The sequence below is a fragment of the Diuraphis noxia genome, unplaced genomic scaffold (assembly GCF_037042655.1).
Source record: "Diuraphis noxia isolate RWA-SAM2 unplaced genomic scaffold, SU_Dnox_SAM2 contig0003, whole genome shotgun sequence".
NCBI lineage: Eukaryota > Metazoa > Arthropoda > Insecta > Hemiptera > Aphididae > Diuraphis > Diuraphis noxia.
In genome coordinates this window covers 28,665,195-28,687,241 of record NW_028301713.1, presented here as the reverse complement: position 1 = coordinate 28,687,241, position 22,047 = coordinate 28,665,195, and the positions used below count along the sequence as shown (strand labels likewise).

Genomic DNA, 22,047 nt, shown 5'->3' with positions numbered 1-22,047 from the left:
TAGTAATTTTTTCACTTATTGTTATTAAGAATTTTAAAGTTTTTCTAAATTATTTTTAATTGTAATGATTGATTGTATTTGGGCGCATATCGATTGGCCAAAATTACCTTTTTATCTGTAAAAAATCTTATGATTCCGCCGGCTACCGACTCCGCCGAAATTTTTATATATTGATTCCGCCGGCTATCGACTCCACTGAACTTAATCGAATCGGTTTTCATATATCTTAATCAATATAATCTATAAAATTGTAAACATATTTTTTTACACGTAGGTACATTGATTGTATTAGAAATAAAAGTAAGTATAATTATATTGATGAAACATCAAAATTTAATCCAAAAATGTGGGCGTCTTCTTCAATTTCTTCCTAACAAACTACAAACTACTTAATGCTCAATTCGACAAAGCACATCCTAATATATTTTTGTTTCACATGTATTAAATTTAAAGATTCAAACTGATTCATATTATGTAATAGAGGGCTCGATAATAATAAAATAAGTAAAAATAAAAATTATGAAAGAAAAAATAAATATATAGAAACAAGTTTTGAAGAATATTTAAATACAAAAATTGATAGATTTAAGTAATGAAACTGGCTTCAAAGCACTATTCTGAAAAATATATCAATCAATGTTATTATTAAATTTTAATTACTATTTACTTTTATTTATTTTATTTTTACTATATTATTTTTGCTGTTTTGTCGTTAGTTAAATTAATTTTAAAACATATTTTTTTTTTTGTAAGGAGAACCCACGGCAACATAAGCCATTGGGTGTGGGGTGGTACGGTAGGGGTTATTTTTGTATGTTTGTTTGTAGGTTTTTAAGTGGGTAGGGTTGTAACACGTGTTTGTGTATGTGTGTGGCAAGGATATGTTGCTTAAAATCCCGGGTGATCACCCATCCGGGAGCTAGCAACTGCGGCCGGTACGTACGCTCAGTGCGTTTCCGCAGATTGAGCGTACGACCGCGCCTCACCAAGCCACATTTTACTATTTTAATTAATTTTATTTAAGAGAATGTTTTTTGTTTTTGTTTTTTAAATGTTTATAATTCAATTTAAAAAAAATATGGTAAACTGGGTGATCTTATACCTGTCCTACACTATTGATTAAAAATATAGTCAGTGGGATTACATAAACAAATAACCACCGAAATTGATAGCCGGCGAATCAATAAATAAAAAAGCTCGCTGGAATCGATAACCGGCGGAATCAATATAAACAAATATCGGTTGGAATCGTTAGCCAGCGGAATTGATGTTAAAACGGCGGAATCGATAAAACCCCATTGTATTTATGTACAAACCTAATTCGTAACCGTACATGGGAAACTCACAAATAAATAATAATCAGATAAGAATTTTGTTTTAATTCAATTTTCATAACATTTATTATTATTTTAATGATGTTAGATAAATGTTTTTATTTTTATTTGTATATCAATAATTATGTTGGGTATAAATAATTTAATCTTTCATATAATATGTAAGTATCTATTTAAAATATTTATTTTATATTTATGTTTATGTCCACAATCTTCAATTATTTTTAAATTTTCTCAAAAATGTCATCCTGGGCAATACTTGGACATGCCTCACTGTCAACCATCTCCGCTCATATTAGTTTTTCGTATTTCCGATTAATTATTAAATTAAAATTTTACATATTATTTATTATAGTGATCTAATAAATGAATAATAAGAACACTTGATACATTACTTACAGTAGAGAGATTTCTTTTGATTTTTTTATGGTGCATTATTTGATTTAAACTTTACTCTTTTAGTAATTGAAAAATATAACTAAAACGTTTTTAGTATTTTTTGAACAATAAAGTTTTTTGATTGCATTAATTAGAATGGCAATGTAATTTATTATTCTTAAAATGTCTTGAACAATTAAAATTTTTTTTTAAATAGTTCACAAATGGTTTGGGTAATATTTAGCTACATTAACAGATTGAAATACTCTATAGAATTATGTCTTGATTTACCTTTATTTACCTAAATTTAATTATTCGAGTTCCTAAAATAAATCTGTTAACTTATTTTAATATATTTAAAATTTTAAAATTTATTTTACATAAGGTTCAGATAAATTTTTGACTATTGTTAAATTATTTAATATGGTATCTTCGTTGCATATGAAATAATTTTCAAAGTATTTTAGATCTTTTTGTGCTATTCATTGGTATTTTAAATTCCCACTTTTATAGGTTATTTTCGATTTATGTCTGATTAAATTATTGTTGTTCAGGTAAAAAAAACGAACTAAAATTGGGTTTGCGTAAGAATTTCTGTTTTATTTAATTCATTTTTTCCCTCATTTCGAAAATAATAGGATTTTTTTCATCACCAAATTGCTACCAGAACCACCCTCAAAGTTGAAAACCTAGGCATAACTACTCTAAAAGATAATGGACAGATAAAAAAATGTTAATTTAAAAATAATATAGGTAAAATTATGCGTACGATATTTTTTATAACTACGTATTTGAATTTTAAATTTTTCCAAAATATTAATAATAATATTATTAATATTATAATATGGCATTAATATATAATAAATGCATTTTTTTAGTTTTATACTGAAAGTTCACAATAATAATAATAAAAAAATAAAATTTTTTAGTCAAAAAATAATCCAGTTGAAAAATAATCTAGAAGTATAAAAGATATATTAATATATCATAAAATATACTTGGTAATTTATAGGCTGACAGACTGTCTTCGCTCAAAATCATTTTTGAATATTATGTAGTGGAGGTTACCATCACTGGATGATTTCTGTCATCTTGTGCTTTATGTGTTATTTTTATTATGTATGCAGTGTTATGTCTGTCATATTTTTTACTTATCGTGTTATGAAATACAGATTCTAAATTTTCAGAAATAATAATAATAATAAAAAGTATCATGTATACAATAATAATAACAATAATAATATAATTCTAATAATTATTGAATTCAAATTTAATATATATATATATTATAACGATTTACTGAATTACGAGATAATAACTGTACAGCATAGTAATTTCTTTCTTTATATAATATTTTTCATGAACCTAAGTAAATACAATAAACACAAAATTTTACTTATTATTTTCGAATAAACTGTAAAGAGTGTAAAATATAACGGTTTATTAAACCTAATATGATTATAGTATATTTTATATTGTGAAAGCTAGGTCTATTATTAATATTTCAATAATTGGAACATTTTAAATGATGGTAGGTAACAATATTACTAATTTTGAAAAACACTTAAAATAAATAAAAATAAATAAATCATAAGCAAAAAATATAATATGTTTGATACAAATTTGACCGTGATATTCTATTTTTGTAATTTTTTGATTATAAATAGATGTATAGGTAACTGAATTCATGATATTTCTAAAATTATAAATTTTTAAATATTCTCCACTTTTGTTGTCTATGCAAAGTTTATGCATTTAAATTTTTTTTATTGTATTACATAAAAGAATCTATTTATGTTAATTACCACATTCAATTCATATTTGTTGTTATAGTTTATTATAATTGGTAGTGTTCAATAATGATGATTATCTCAAAATGTAGAATAAAATAAAAAAAAAAATTTTTGTAATACGATTTTAAGTATTTGAGTATTCAAGTTTTTAAACAGTTTTTCTCTCTTTATTCAATCGAAGAAACTGAAAGCTGTGTTCATAATAGGTAAATGGGTAGGTAAAATTAACATTACCAACGTAAGTGTAAAATACATAAAAAGTATAATAATTTAATACAAACAGAAAACCAAATAAAAGCTTTATGTTTGTATCGACCTATTAATCTTAAAATGTTAATTATATTATTATGTGCGATTTTTATTGCAATTAGATTAATTATAATAATAATATAATAAATAATACCTATGTCTATTATTATTGTGTGTGAACTATATTTCGATTTTTGGTTAAAATTTATTTTACGTTTATTTTGTCAAAATAATAAATAAAAGAAATCGATCAAATTGTGTGAAGAAAGTAAGGACTGACGTAATTTTAAAGGTATTGTGCCTGTGATGGATAGGGTCAACAGACTACAAATGCAGCAGAATTGAAAAACCCACGTGATGGGCTGAGTAGCAGCGGCGGTGGCGAAACGGCAGAAATGAATTAATTCCGCGAACTGTTATTTGAAAATAAATAAACGAAAACTTGACGAATGTAAACCGGTAATAAGTATAATAACCCACTTATCATTTTTTTTCAGGACCGGAAATATTACGATTATTTTCAAGCTTACCCACTCTACACTACAAGCCTATACGACGTTTACCCCGCACAGGCAGTAACTAAAGCATCCCCCCCCCCCAAACAAATAACTTTGTGGTCAATTGGTCAAGCGGAGGAATAGAGCAACTAATTTGGAAATTATAAATTTCGTCCGCTCTGGACGATCGCCCAACGCACGCACTCCAACCGCCTACAGTGAGGTCCGCGTTCTCCGTCGGAGTAACTTACGAGTTGTGTGTGTGTGACGGGGTGTGGAACGAGGCACGGTACGTTAGCTAAATGCCGTACGAAAAGAGGGTAAACGGAAAAAAAAATTCGCTAAAAAAATATAAAAATAAAGCTTCTGCCCCGCTCGTCCCACACAAACGGTCGACCGCGGGTTGGCGAGGGTTGGGGGTTGCGTGGAGCGAGCGAGCGAGCGATCGGTGTTGGGTTGTGGTGGAGATTGTGGAGGAGCGAGAGAGACGTGACAGTTGCAGTGTTTGAGCGTCGGCGACTAGGGGATGGGAAAAATTATCCCTGGACGAGGATGCGCGCGCAACGCTTGTGTCACCCGTGGCAACGGGAGGATCACCGTCGCGTGCTTCGCTGCTACAGCCGCAGCTTGAGGACGAAGCCCGATGGAGTGGCCGGGCGCGTGGTTAGCGTATATGTAGCCGGGGTGATGAGGGGGAATGAGAAACGGTTCGCGCCTGGGCGGGCGGCGGCGGTGGCTGACGTGTCGCGCGCTTCGTGTCTCTCTCTCTCGCTCACAGACGCCGTCCCACCACTCCCCTCCGCTCGCCCATCACCGGTCCGGCGATCACTCTCTCTCATGCCTTCGCTTCACCGGCAAACGCACCAACACACTAGCGCGCAAGCACACCGTACCGCTCGCCGCCGCCGCCGCCGCCGACGACGACGACGACGACGACGACTGGCGCGCGCGGCAAACGCAATGATCCCAGCGCCGAGCTGTGCAGTACACACAGCGTAACGGTCGCGGCCAGGCGCCCACTTGACGTACGTTCCGGTCGCGCGCGCCACACGCACACGACACACCGCCGCACGAAATTCCGCGCGCGATCGACACAATTGTAATATTTTACTGTCGTCGTCGATATAATAATATATAATTTAATAACTATTACCAGTTAATAATTGGCAACCAAGTCACCCTCTCCCACCCACAACTACGACCGACCTGCGCCGTCATACGATAATTACATACCACTTAATATCGTCGTGTCATATATCGGTGAGATTTTCTTTCACGCCGGCCGGCCACTGCGGGGCGAAAGTAACACAACCGGTCTAGCGCTACAATTATATTATGTGACGTGACATCGCAGTAGGCACACGTGCGTTAGCCCACGCGTGTGTTTCTGCAAAACATCATCCGTTTCGCAATAAGCACCTACCACAATATTATTACGCCGCACGTGCTATAACGATATTTATATTTACTATTGTAACCATAGACAATAATAATATCGTCATCGCCGCCGCTGCCGGACGACGATTCCGATCGCGTTTTCCGCTATACTAATTTACGGTGACGGAGAATCGAAAAATCCGCATCGTCACCACGCGTAGTTTACGCATAGCCGTCATGCGGCAGCGGCCGTCCAACCACGTCCACCGCCGTCCACGCACCGGTCGAGGCGCCGCCGTCGCCGCCGGCAATACCGGTGTCCGTCGTAGCGCCGGCCACAACCACGACGGTCGCTGTCCGTGCGTCTCCGCTGCAGCCACCGCACCACCACGTGCCGGCCGCCGATTGCTGCAGTCGTTCCGTGCCCATTAGAGACGTGTCCACACACAAGTAGGAATCCTATTTTTTATAATATTTGTTGTTGTTGGTGGTGTTTGGTTACGAGACAGTTTGACGTCAAAATGTCATTGCAATCACGAAGGTGGTAATTTTTTTTTTTTGGTGGGGAGGTCTAATTTAATGGATCAACTGTCTCACGCAGCGTATCTGTACGTTTAGATCCGTCGCGGACTGCGTCGAACCTATACCTATATAGATTACCGGAGATATTTGTTTTTTTTTTCATAAGTACTTAAAAGTTAAACTTGTATCAGTCACATAATCCCTATTACAGTACCATACTATATTACCACTTTAAGCGATACATATAATACAAAATATACACAAATTTCACTACCTAGCCTTACAGAAAAACAATAATATTCTAGTATACTCATGCTGTGAGTACGCGGTTGCTGTTTTTACGAAAAAGTACGTTTTTGGTACTTGACTGGTTTAAAAAACAATCAAATTATATTGAACATAAATATCATCATTAAAACTAATCAATTAGTTTTATTTATTTATTTATTTTTTTTTATAGTGACTATCTTCCCAATTCCCCCATCCTCCCATAATGGGATTGGCTATTGGACCGAGAATAGGGGCCCGCTGAAATTAATTTGTAATTTTGGAAATTTTAATAAAAATACTTATTTTTCATTAAATAATATTTTATAAGGGCCACAACAGTATTTTGTATATGTACCCAAAATTGAATGTGTGGCGGCCGGCGGGAGTCTGTACCTATTTATTATAATACATCATAACATGTAATAACTATCTATAGGTGTATAAAAGTTATGTTATATTGTTATATCCGCAATATATCCGCAATATATATCAATATATGATATATATAGGTAGGTTACCAATTGACCATAAAAAGCAAAACGAGTTAATAAAAAACCGATTTATCATAATGTGGGACTTACTAACAATAATATTATGACTAAAATCTGGATTCTAAAGTAGTTTTTGAATTTATAAATGATTTATCTTATTTTTATTGAAATGTGATTTTGAAAAAATTTTCTGATTTCAAAATATTTAATAAATGTATTATTATAATATTATATGCTGTTGTTAAATTGATATATAGCTGTGTAATTTATACGTTTATTAAAGGTGTAAACTTTCATAGTTTTATATAGGTAGTTAAGTTAATATTTGCAATTAATTACCTTCCTATATGATAATATAATATAAGAAGTAATTTAATAAGTAACTTATTGTAAATAATTTAGAGTTAAACCCATTGTTGCCAATGGCCATAGTTGCCGAGGCTAAATTCAAATAATAATAAAAAAAAAATATAAGAAGTAGAACTTATTTAAATTATTTTTTAAAGAAAAGTACGAGTATACCAAATACTTTTGTAATATTTTATGCAAAAAATCAAATGTATAAAAAAATGTGTTTATGGTTATAATATTGTTATCACTATTCCTCTACATGATATACCATAATATATTTTGAATAAAATAATAAATCACTGTTTAAATAAAGTTATAAAATATTACACGATGATATAACGATTAAAATGTACAGGTATTAGGTTATGCATCAGAATTCATTGTAAATAAACCATGTGTAAATTATAAAATTATATACTATATGCACTATCTATACTTGGTTATCACCTAGGTCAATGTGTATTTTCTTAACATATATAATAATGCAATTATTGTAGAAGTATGCAATATTAGTGCGCCTATATATTATATCATTATGATAACTAGTTAATAAATTATAGTAAAAATTTCATTAATAACAGTTTTAATCAAACTTTATATTTATATTATGGTAGGTATTATAATTTGTGACGTCAATTTAAATTTAAAACTATTATTAAGTTACCTATACCTTTATGTTTTCTTTACGATAATCTTCTATACGTAATTGTCTGAGTCTACAACAAAACTTTAATAAATGATAAATATAATATTGCAATGTACAATAAATATAATTATTTTTTAATTTTTAACGCTTCTAGTATAAAACTATAATTATAATTATAATACAGAGAAAAAGAATAAAACAAGTTACAAGCAGGTTGTGGGTGTGTGGGTTACTGATACAATTCTTACCTTGGAACTTTTTGAGCATTTTTACCGCTTCCCAAAAAAAAAATCAAATCAAAAACAAATAATAATAATAATAATATATAACTATCATTAATGTGAATTATTAACCAGATTTATCGCTCCATTTATAATCTAAAATGAAATAAGTTTGTGAATTTAAATACATTTAAAGAGTTTGTGTGATTGAAAATATCTACTCAGTTTATATTATTTTGTAATCCGAATAATTGGGCAGATACCTATATAATATGGTTTAGATTCTTTATTGGTGGATTATCCATATTTGAATTATGTTAAAATGTCACATGTTTATGGCTAAGATTGCACTTTATCATAAGTTATTTGTTAGTACATATAAGTTTTAATTTTTAATGTTTTCCAGAGATTCATAGGAAAAGTGAACTTCCGTCAATCTCTCTTTACACTATATTGTCTTTATACCGTTGCACTAGTTGCCATTCCAATCATTTCTCCTACGTATGATGTCTTCTTCGGAATTCCCCTTACTTTGAGTCCATTGATTCTTCATTCCATTACGTTGGGTATGAAGGTGTTATGTCTTATTAAACGTCCATAAGTTGTTTACTTCTTGATCTAATTATTAATTATAGATATCGAGATTATACTATTTTCTCTTTAAAAATTTAAAGAATAACTGTATTGGCCTTCCTTTCAATTTAAATAATATGAAATATTATCTTACACGGCAATATTTATATTCCTTAAGTGTTTAATAATATATTGACATATCTTAATGGTTAGTTATTAATATTTTACTATACATTATTATAATGGTTAAATTTATTGAGTGCAAGACTAGTGTATATTTAATTTATATTTTTATATTCAACAATCAACATTTACTGTTATTCATTTTTAATTTTATACATAAATGATTTTTGAAGTAATTAAAACTCTGACAGTATTTATTATTAATTAGGCATATCATGATAATATAGTAATTTTGAAATTTCAGTTTTACTTTTTCCATTGAATTAGCTTTTTTTTTAAATATATGTACACATTTTTTTATACTATATAATCATAGATATATCATGGTGTAGATACATTTAACCGTAGACCATATACTAATATATAATATATGATCTAAGCGTTTAACTAAAAGTTTCAAAAATAGAATGATAATATTATATGGAATTCATACTAAATAAAATAAATTTGTATTAGTTTACTGAATGTTACTGAGGGTGACTTTTATCTTCACGTCTTCATGTCCTGTATATAATATACATACATATTTTTTTCACACATATTATGCTTATTGTGAAAACAACTACAGATCAAATACAGATTATTTTAATTCAATAGATGTTTTTTTTTTAAACATTGGTTTATTTTATTAAAAAGAAAATAATTTAATTTCGTAATTTATTTTAATACAATTTTTTTATTGAATGAAACTCAGATCCAACATACAATTTTTTTTATTCTTTGATTCATTGAATATTTTGATCGCAATTAATTATTATCAGTTATTTATTTTGATCCTAACTATATATTTACATCATTCTGTCAAAATAACATCTTTATTTAAATTCAAAACTCAATAATGGTTATTGAAGCTGCCACAGTGCCAGAGTTCTTATTTAGTACCTACTTAATATGAAAAAAAAAAAAAAAAAAACATTGAAATAGTTTGATAAATAAAAAAATATGTTTTTTAGTGTATTTTTTCCATTTCTAGTTTATTTTTTGAAATTCAAAATATAAATAATATATTCATTTTTAAATTCACAATCCGATTCTATTGACATAATTTTATTTTATTTTAAATTTAAAGTTTGAAATTTTCCTTGATCTATCTGCTAATTTTTTTATTTGTTTAAAGTTGTACCTAATGATTAATTACGATGAAAAATTAAAATAATGGTCACGTGTATTTTTTTTTTTTATTAACCAAATATTTCTATAACCCATTAATCATATTAGTATGGTTGTATAAAATATAATAGAAAAATAAAACTATAAAAATTAAATGTTAAAAAAATACATTTATTTACAGTAAATACCAAATAGTTATAAAAAGTGTACAATATTTAAAAATAAAATGCTAAGTTTATGTTTGAAGAGATGAATTGTTTTAATATTACTGAAGTGGGTGTGTTGTAAAGTATATTAAAGGAGCTGATTAAGTAACGAGTAACGAGTAAGGGAAGAGTAAAACTGGAAACAAAGGTGGTGACAAAAGTCACAGATAAATATAAAATATAATATTCCTCACTGTGATGGATGTAATTCAAATTTCATCATACTTTAATCGTAACATTTCATTTGTGTATGAGTTTAAACAATACTTATTTACTTAAATAGTTTAGTAGCGTGGTACTTATATTATATTATTTACATTCTAATTAATGATAACAATATTTGCAATAGTTGTATTTTGAAAAAGGGTTAAAATACTTAAATACTTATATTCATTTTTTTAAATAATATTGTATAATATAAACCGTGTATTAAATTGTATTTATGTACCTACAGTCTACACTAAAGGTAGATTTCAAACAAAACAAATAATGCAAATAATTTTTTTTTATTTATTTCTCTTTTATTTTGAGTAGGTTTTCTTGAATACAACTTTTGTATCATTTTGTTAATATCTAATACCTATATTATATAGTTTCATTTCTGATTATCAGATATTTCATTTCAGTAATAGAGTTTTGCAAAATAATGAGTAATTATTATAATATAATATTAAATTCAATGTATGTGAATAATAGATATTATATAATAGATTTAAAAAAGTTTTTTATAATTATAAACTATAAAACAAAATTTTTTTAAAGCTTTTTGAATCAACTTGTTTGCCAGTCAAAATGAAAAAATAATTATTAAATATAAGAATGTTTAAATACATTTTTAATAACTCAATGTCTAATTTTTTCAAAAGATCAAATATAACTTAATTGAGTAAAAATAAAAATAAATCAAATTTGAAATTTGAACTAAACCACGAAATCAAAAAAATAAATGTATACGTTTGCAGGTATGTGCTAATCAGAAGTTTCATAATTATGTATCGGTCATTAGTTTTTGTTAAATCTAAATGGTGTACCATGCACTTTTATTCACACATTTTTTATTTTAATAATAACTTTATTCATATTTAGGTTTATGAAAATATTAAGCAATACATAATCATATTATACATTTTCAAATAATTGCATTTTTAAGCAATTTAAGGAGTTTCCAGGTCTGATACAAACTTTTCTAATGAGTACCATCAATCTTACTGTATATTGTTAAGCAGATAATTTTTATGTATAATATACATCATGATTCGAAGTTTAATACATAATATACATATTATATAAAGTTTAAATTATAAACTTTATGTAACTACGGATAAAATTCCTTGAACTTGATTGGTTTAAAGATTTGAGAGCTATGGTTATTTGAAAAGTATAGTAGCTTATATTAATATATAGTATTAGTAATGCTATAACAATACCATAATATTATATAGTAGTTTATAAAATTATAACTCAAATAAATTATGTTGAGTTTAATAAATACTAGTCTCAATGCATAAAAGTATATATTTTATATTTGATTTAAAACTATTATTAAGGGTTATAATTCTTAATTAGTAAAGTTCAATAACTCTGAAACAACTCGTATGTATTCCGATTTAGAGATGCATCAAAATTTTCAAAAATGCATCTGACAAATAATTTATAGTAAAAAGGGTAGGTTTCATTTGAAAAATAAATTTGTATTGCCACAAGATATTTTTAAATTGTATAGAAAATTTAAGTATTTGAAATATGGTCTTCAAGTGCACTAAAAAATCAGAATTCGAATAAATATTCATGTATAAAAGGGAGGTAATGAATATGCTTAGAGAATCAACCTGTGTTTGAAAGTTTTCCATTGTTTGTTATTCATATAGTATACTAATATAGAGCGTGATGAGTAATTAATAATAATTAGCTTTAGGTAACTATTTTTGTGATTTTTATTTCAGTGGAATTTTTCACTGTAATTGTTGTAGGTACTTAAAATAGTATGCAAACATTTTTAATTAAAATATGTAGTTAATTTGCGTCGAAAAGACAGTGGATTCTGTTGAATACGTATATAATATGAATCACGTAAATCTTTAATAACGATGCACTTAAACAATATGAATTCTGGCATTTTAATTAAACACGTCGATTATTGCCGCAGTTGCGTTTATGCTCAAACTGAGTTACTATAGCCATTCAACTTTAAACCATGAAAATAAATAAAATATGTACTATAATGGCTGCTGATGTACATAAACATGTTCATACCCTTTATTTTCTACGTAATAAAAATAATAATATGTATACGTATACATACATTTGTCTTTTATACATCGGTGATGCGGTAGGTATATCATAAGTTTTTTTTTACCACAGACTTTTAAAAAATATATCACGAAATCATCTCAAAACTTTCTTCCGTTCATTTCTTTTGTAGTGCTAGCTACTGTCTGTTCGTCGTTTGATCTTGCTGGATTAATATTAAGCGAGAGAAAACATTTTGAACAAAAGTGTTAAATACGATAATACATTATTATTAAAGCTACGACGTCGTGGTTTTATTAAAGTATAATGCCATCGTAGGTATATATAATATTATGCGGCACAATTTCAATTTTCTTCTTCGGTTAATTGGATGGATGTACACGAGGACGTGAATGGCTTTAATTAATACTCTTGAAAAAACTAACAATAAGTCCAATAGTCTTACCCATCGCATTATCCCGACCGTTCTTTTAAAACAAGCATACAAATCGATATCCTGCATATATGTACAGTCCAATTAGTAGCGTACTGGTCAACATATAATATTGATATGTCCTGTTTTCTACTCTGACCACATATCGTGCAAAAACCATTTACCACCCGGTGCTTGTTGGACTAATATAATATAATATAGGACATAGGTAGGAACTATAATACGACGACGTGCAAGACAAATCGAAATATTCTTCGCTGTAACAATATTTTTTTTTTTTTGCGTCAGTCAATATTCTTTGTATCGGTCTATAAATAAAAACTGATGTGATTACATAAGTATTTTACTGAAAAGTTTTTACTTGAATACATACCTCCTAATGCATACCCACCTATAGATTATGTAAGTTTATTATATATATATAATTATTATGTAAATTACGTATTTTAAGATAGTTGTTATAAATAATATTATCGTGTTATCCAATGGTTTTAAATTATAAAAAAATTACATTTAAACAGAAATAATCAATTCTTAAGTATTCTAAAAAAACAATCAAAAACTGAGACTCATTTTAATAAACGAATTGCATTAAATTAAAATTATGGAGGGGTAGTTTAGTATAGTATTAATGATTATCATTTAAAATGAAATGTGTTGTAACGGTAAATTGTTGTATGTATAAAATTAATTTTCAGCATTATAGTAATATGCCTAGCTGCTATTATTTTGTAATTATCGTGAGCTATTTCCAACCATAATGAGTGCAGTTAATAAACTTAAAAATAAATTAAAACTGATTAGTCAGCACATGGATCAGTATTTATAAATGGACATTCAATGGTTGAATAAATGACATTGGTTATTTTTTTTTTAATAATTTATAGTCATACATTTCTCTATAATATATTGAGTTTTAAAATAAGTTTCACTCGTAACGTGGTTGTTTAATAATTAATACGTGCACCATCCAAGTGTATGTATGCTGTACCGGTAGCTCGTAGGTACTAAGATAATAAACTATCTCAAGTTTAGACACAGAGTAGTAGCAGAAAGGTATTTGAAACACACACTACTTTGGTAAATGAGTTCAGCCCAAAGTTTATATAATATTGATATTGTTAGGGAATTTTCCGTAGTGTCTAAGATTACCCTAGTTTCAAATGGTCGATAGCAGTTCAAAATGATTAGATGGTGTATTTTTTTAAACTAGAAAATTGTACTATCTATAAAGTAATGATGTACAATAAGCACAACTGATTAAAGAATTAACGAGAAAAGACAAAATAAGGTGATGTGTAGAATTGAAAATCTCCATAGAGTTCAATTTTAGGATACATTTTTTATAGAGAAGGAACTAGTTTGATACTTTTACTTTAGTATCTGCATTATGTGTAGGCATTTACGAGTATAATGGTAGTTGATGACATTAAACATTTTGTATGTTTTAATATTGTTGACTCTTATAGTGAGTGACAAAATATTGTTGTCATGTATAAAATAAATTTTGAAATTGAAACTCAAACACAATATATAAATTACATTTTCATTTTTATGTTTTCAATGTGTCATGATACTGACTGATTGATAATAAAAAACGGACCAGTTGAACTCGACGTTTTATTTTTATCTGAACATAAATATTACGCAGATATTCTGCAAGTGTACAGTTACTTTGTCAAAGTGATATCCTTGATATCCTCTCTAAATTTTATTACAACATTTTATAGTAAAATATTTGACGACACTCGTGTATAATATAGTTTGGTCGTAAATTTCAGTGAGAAATACTTAGTCAACTATTACTTTATTAGATTGATTTGTAATATTATGATATTATTATGATACCTTTTTAAGAATGATTTGACCAAAGAAAAAATTTAAATGCTATACAGATTTGATTATGATTAATAATTATTCAATATCCATTTACAAATTGTAATTAGATACAATCTCTATCTAAAAAACAATAATATATAGGTACTTTTTTTTAGATCATTGTTTTTATAGCTTTATCGTTAAAATATATTTTTATAACATAATATTATAAACTGGATATAATCCACTTAACCGATTACGGTAGAAGATATGGCGTCATAATAAACTAAAAATCATTATCCTTGGTAATTATTACGGCATATTATTATAGTGGTATGAAATAAAGACATTTCTAGAGTATTTACACTTAATTAAAAGGTATTGAGAATATTCACGTAGTTAAAGTGTCATTTACCTTTTATTAAAATTTATTTTAAAAGCATATTTATATGCTTCAATTTTTTTATAGAATAATTATCTAGTCTGATTGTACAAACTAAACATCAAGCGGATACTTCGGAATCGAAAACCATGCAGTATTAAACATTTTACAAACTCGAATGCAATATTAAAATATTTACAATCAAACGAAAAATTCAACACATTTTGAAATTTAATTATACTTAGGTAAACTTACATATTATCATTATTATTATTATTATTATTATTATTATTACTATATAGTTTAGAATAAATTATAATAAGAATAATATATAATATTAATGAATAAATTCATTATAAGTACTTATACTTTTGAAATAAATTAAATCGTAACTCATTAGGTTAAGCCTTATACATAGTATAAAACATCGATATATTTATCTTCTAATATGATTGGTAAACTTTCGAAGATTATGATGGAGAGGAACTCACTCAAGGAAGGATCCTTTTTTAAAACGAGTCATGATAATTTCTTGAGAAGTTCTATTTCTCAGTAAAACACGACGTGTTTATTGACCATAAAACTGTAATCGTCAATTCAATGTTGCACAAAAATGTGAGTGTATGTCGTAAATTGGTTGGTTTCGATACAGGAATGCTAATATAAGTACATTATATATATATATATATATATATATATATATATATAATATATATAAATGCAGCGGTCATTTTATCGTGCCCTAAAGTTGCAAACTGAGTCTCAAATCGAATGAAAAAAAAAAAAAAAAAATATATATATATATATATATATCCATTTTTCATTGGGGATTTATTATAATGACAGTGAACACTTTATATTACTGATATCAGGTCCCACTTTAAGACTACCCACCGAGAATTCGTATCCCTCAGGATTCACTGAATTAATATCGAAATGCTGACCGGGAAGATTTGTTCACCTCCTTGAATGGAATAGGGTTAACAACCCAATAGAATAACGCTCACGCTAAACAAGGCTATTGCTTGCCAATATAATATTGATTAAGAGAGATATGAAAAGAAAACACTGATCGAATAGATGAAAATTATATCATATGTTGTGCTTAGAGGTGTGCTAAAAAAATCAAATTTGTTCATTGGAAATTATAATCGTTGCATATCGCATATGTGCATAATATAATAAATTTAAAGTTTTCAATTTTTTAATGGCCACCAAAATTATAAAGGCTGGGAAATCGATTTACATGGATATAATAATATTAAAACTTTTTTTTGATGTAATATAATTAATTCTTCGCGTGTATAAACATTTATATAGGTTTTTTTTAAGTTTAATATGATATGGAATTTTTTGACTTGAATCAAATGATCATATTATTTTCATTACAAATTGTTATATCCTAACAAAAAAACTACACGTTATACAAGTTTACCTACCCGCGTTAAAAAAAAAAAATCTGTTCACAAACAGTAGTTATAAATTGTTTGAACGATAAATGAATGCGTTTATTTTTCTAGAAATGTATTCCTTACTAAAGTGGCGCTCTCAGAACCCACCATATCGACAAGGAAGAAATCATTTTTATAGCGGTTTTATGGGAAAAAAATAAAAGATTTTTAACATAAAAGGATATCTCTACGCAAAACGGATGTCTTTATATATTATACTTTATACATATATAATATTATATATAATAGGTATGACGTCTGGTTATTAAATATTAAAAGCTTCTGAAGCTTCTGTTTGATGGGCCGCAAATTACACAAGCTGTCAACCGTTTTGAAAAGTTATGCGCGGTAAAAAAAGGGTCAAGTGAGTAACATTTTTAATCGTCAATCCTTTTAGTTTACTAGACGGGGTAGAATACATTTGAAGGAGAAGCTGTAATATTTTTTTGAATTTTCATGTTGTGTTCTCGCCCGTCGTATAGAGTATAATAATATGTATGCAAAGAAAAAGTAATGATAAAAAATATAAACATTACGTGAGTCCGGAGCAATAATTCTGAAAGTTTGTAGGTTACACCGGATATAAAGTGTGTCCGTTTTGTTTGGACAGGTTTACTGAGCTGTCGTTAGTATTCAACGTAAGTATGAGTTTTTTACAACTTCTATGCGTTGGTTTCAGGACACTACCTACATAATACGTATATGTAAACGTGCTTCACCTCAGATACTAAATTAGTTTTTATCTGCCAAATTAGTTTTCTCAGTTAGCACACTGATTCAACTTTGAAATATTAAATTGAAGTTTTCAAATAATAGAATACCCGTATCATCACATTTCTTTATTCATTCCATTTTCTATACGAATATAAGTGATGTTATGAAATTGTTTGAGCTCGTCGTGGATAGATACTTTTGAAATAAATAAGTAGGTATTATTGAATAGAGAGTTAAATTCATTTTTTATTTTAGATTCTGAGCGGAGCGATGAATGTATTGATTTTACCAAGATATGTGTTTTTTTTTTGTGTCTGTCATCACGTTTTGGGGCAGTAAAAATGTTTCGATTTTTGACTTCAGTACTTTATTCGATCAGAAAGTGAATCTAGTTAGTACTTTGGGGGGGTCAAAAGTAAAAAATTCTTAATACTTTTCTAAATAATCGTGAAAAACAAACTAAAAATTAAGGGGAAAACGGGAAATTTTACGCACACTCATTTTTCGACAAAATGGATTTTGGTTTTTGATGTAACTTAAAAACAAATGATCATAGATACATGAAATTTTCACCGAGTGTTTATATAAGTATATTCTATCCACCATGAAATTTTCAAAAATGTTCGACTTAAGTTGAACTATTCATAGGCATTTGAAATTTTCGATCATTATTAGTTTTTTTAAAATTAATATCGATAAAAATGTATTTGTGAGGCAGAAAAGCTTGAAAATTTAATACAAGGCTTCTAACACATTGTAACAATAGCAGTTAAAAAATATTAAAAATACATAGGCACAATTTATTTTTATAAGCCTTTAAAGTTCAAATTTTGACTAAATACGTAAAAATTACGGCAATGTTCAAATTATCTTAGATAGAAATTCATAAAAGTTTTTATTTTTAATTCTAAGATTTGAAAATTTAATACAAGGCTCCTAACATATTTTTACAATAGCAGTTACAAAATAAAAGATATACATAGTCACAATTTTTTTTTACAAGCATTCAAAGTTTAAATTTTGACAACATGTGTAAAAATCACGAAAATCACGAAAATTCGCAAATTATTTTAAACTAGAAATTCATAAAAAATTTTCTTTTTAAATCTAGGATTTGAAAATTTTTTATAATCTATAATATATTCTAGACAGATAAAACGTTTTCGCTCAGAATCGTTTTTCGTATACAATGATCTAATATCATTGGATTCAAATTTAATTCCATCCATTACAGTAACCCACTTGTAACCTACAGCACAGCAGAGCGACATCCACGACTTACCCGCCTTTTTTATATTAATTAACTAGAATTGTAATATTATTATTTGAATTAATTGTATTTGTCCATTCAAATAAATACTATTACTGTTAATTAAATTTGGCCATAATTTGGAAATTACTTCATATTTTTTGTCGCTCAACCAGAAAATGTTTTCAATTTAAAAATACAATTATAAGGAACGTTATTTAATTTAGGAAAAAGGTTTGATGTAGACAAAGCCTCAACAATTAATGATTCAGTATTTAAAATGTAACATCAACATGACGAAAATATAAATTATTTAGTCCATGTTTAAATTTAAACTTTTTTATGGTTGTGAGCATAATTACACCACAATGAAAAAATAATATAAAATTTTTTTTTTTAATATCATAAAACTAAGATCAAAATATTTTGTGACAAATAATTAGTTTATATTAAATATAATTTTAATCTGTAATAATTAATTATTTACCTTTTTATACTTTAATTCGATAAAAACCATAATTATTTATTTAAATAATATGGTATTGAATTAATTATTATATTATATTTTTTCCAAAAAAATGTATATCATCAAGTTATATAATATTTTAATTTCCTTAGATCAAATAAATCAATGTAATATATTGGTTTCAAAACGATATTTTAATATTTATTAAATTTTTCTGTGAATACTTGTTTTTAGAAAAGTGTAAAAAAAGTTTCAAGAAACTTATCTATCGGTTAGAAATATCGTCTAGTTTATACAGGTCAATGCATTTATTCTAAAGTATTATCAGAGGGGTAGTTTTTTCTCCCTAATTCCCTTAGCGTAGGTAAAATTTACTGACCATCATCAAAAATATAAAATAATATATTAGCATGTGTGGTTTTATTAGTTTAGAATTGATTTTTAGGTAACGGTTACCTATTGCTGTTATCGATTATCAATTTAACTTTAAAATTTAGTACCTATCACAAATTAATATTTAAAGATAAGTTGCATAAAAGCGAGCGAAGCTAAATTGATAGTAATATTTTATTCTATCCTATATACTCCTATCTAAATCTAAATTATTTTGTTGTTTTGTGTATTCTACATAATAAATTATTTTAGTTTTGATATTTTCAAGATTAATAAACATCTTTAAAGTTAAACTTTTATAAACAAGAAGAGTTGTCTAAGTTACTTTAATTGTTAGTTATTTAAGTAGTGTATTTCTTGATGACGTCGTATTCTTACAACATAATTATTTTATTTTATTTGAATGTAGTTGATACATAAATAATATTATGACTTCTGAAAAAGGTAATAAATGACTGATTACTATTTTTAGTACGTACTTAGATACTTAATTACCTACGTCATAAATTGATTTCTAATTTAAAATCTATGCTGGGAAGTTTTAAATAACTCATTTACCAATCAATAATATATGATCGTGAATAATATTACGTTAATAATAATTGCATTTAAATAAGCAGACATATTTTTTTTTGAACGATTGAATACAGAAGTTTATTTACTAGTACTATACTGTTATAATTGTGTAAATTTATGATACCAAAAACTATTGTTATTATCTTTAAATTTCTTTAAGATGAAAATAAAAATAATATTACGAGTTTAATATCTTTGATACGTAATGTACCGAACATTATAGGTACTATAAAATATTTAATTTTATGTTTGGGTCTGTCGGAATATTATTAATATATTATGATCATTAAGCTCGGCATTGCATGTTTTTTATGCCACTACAATTATTGGTATAATATTCGTGCCATGATGTGTTTATAAAAAATAAAATAAAAGCACATTTTTCACGAAACAAAAAAATATATTGTAGTTAAAACGTGTTACACTCGTCGAGACGAACCAGTTTTTTTCGTACTCTATATTTCCTATCTTGTTTTATACCTACTTATTCGGTACTTATAATATATCATATTATTAGGAATGTTATTTGGCTTATTTTTCGTGAGATGAAATCGTCTTATCTGTACGTGTTATGATAAAAATTATTGTTATTAATTTTTTCTTTATCAGACTAAATTTCAACTAACTGCAATATTCAATTCTGCTATCTACGGGGGCGATACTCATTTGATAAAGTGACTTATCTACAGAACATCTATTATTTGGAATTTCCCTCTTCAAAACAGAATGGCTTACTTATCAATGCTATACCTAATAATATGATAATAATTATATTTAAGTATTTAGATTTAAATTCGTTTGCGGACGTTTAATGGATATGTTAAATCACAGCGGCCGGAAAATTTTGAAATGCGCCTATACATATATTGTAAAATGCTATATAGATGCCTAAATGCATTAATATAAACCCAGAGTGCAAATTATCTCCCAGATGTCCCTATCTCATTTAACTCTGAGGGCGTTTGCGTTATGGAAATCTTGCAATCAAGGCATACGCAAAACATTCAATTAATTATTAATTGATAGATCCGAGGACTTTTCATTTGTATTTTCGCGACAAAACCATCCAGTATCGTATGTTATTAATTATTGTTATGTATAATATGCATATATTATATATCTGCCGCGTCTGGATTTCCTCCCTGTTCAATTGGTTTCTAGTTAGTTTTTTATATAATTATATACAATGATGGGTGCAACACTTATTGCACGTATTATTAATATATACATGACCTACACGATAATTCTATACCTTTATGATGCGGTTTAATTGACCATGGGTTTTTAATGTGTACAAATTTAATAATGATAATATTATACGGAGTGTTCCACAATGAAATTCTTTAGGTACCTATGTAATAATATTTCATATTTTAATATTATTATTATTATTATTATTATAAAGGAGAATTTTACGGGTGCGGTTCTGTATTACTGCCGATATTTAAATTAGTATTAGTAAACCCTCGTGAAACGGGGTGCATAATATATTTTATGTTGGAATAAAAAAAAATAATATTTCTTGCATCGAAGTGGAAAAATAACCAGCAACGTAATAACGTATGGTATGGACATCGTAGCCGTTACACACAGTGTAGTGTTTCGATCGATGTATATTTTGCTGTATAGGCCATCACGAGAGGCAATCTAATAATTGAGAATGGTTATGTTTTACCATGAATTTAGTGTTGTAGTGATAAACCTAGTTGATTTAAAATTAAAAAAAATAGTTACAATAAATAAGGTTTGAAACGCATTGTGCGCTAGTCAACTATAATAGATGCGTCAAATATAAAATTATTTTTAAACCTATCAGAATAAATTGCTATACTGATGTAATCAAATATATCGGTTACCTAGCTACCTACTTATAAATCAATTTAAGCTTAAATGTCTGAAATTCCAATGTGGAGTTTTGGTTAAGTCGCGTATTAACTAATGACGTATATTGAATTTTGTAGACATCGATTTCGCAGTTTTCGATTGGAAATTGTGTATAAAACCCGTTCTTGGACGAACTCAGTAAAAATAACTATTTAAACTCCCAATAGGACAAGTGACAATGCAAAAGTTTGCAAACAAAAAGTAATTGAACGAGCCTATCACCAAGATTG

General features: G+C 27.8%; 1 protein-coding gene across 5 annotated transcripts in view; it reads left to right on the top strand.

The window, feature by feature from the left end:
• The first annotated feature begins 5,234 nt into the window (after positions 1-5,234).
• Positions 5,235-22,047, top strand: part of Pde6 (phosphodiesterase 6) — a 99,889-nt gene continuing 83,076 nt past the window's right edge. For all 5 annotated transcript variants that reach the window (XM_015524560.2, XM_015524561.2, XM_015524559.2 and 2 more), the window contains exon 1: positions 5,235-6,078. The gene's annotated coding sequence lies outside the window, so the exon portion shown is untranslated. The remainder of the gene's footprint in view (positions 6,079-22,047) is intronic.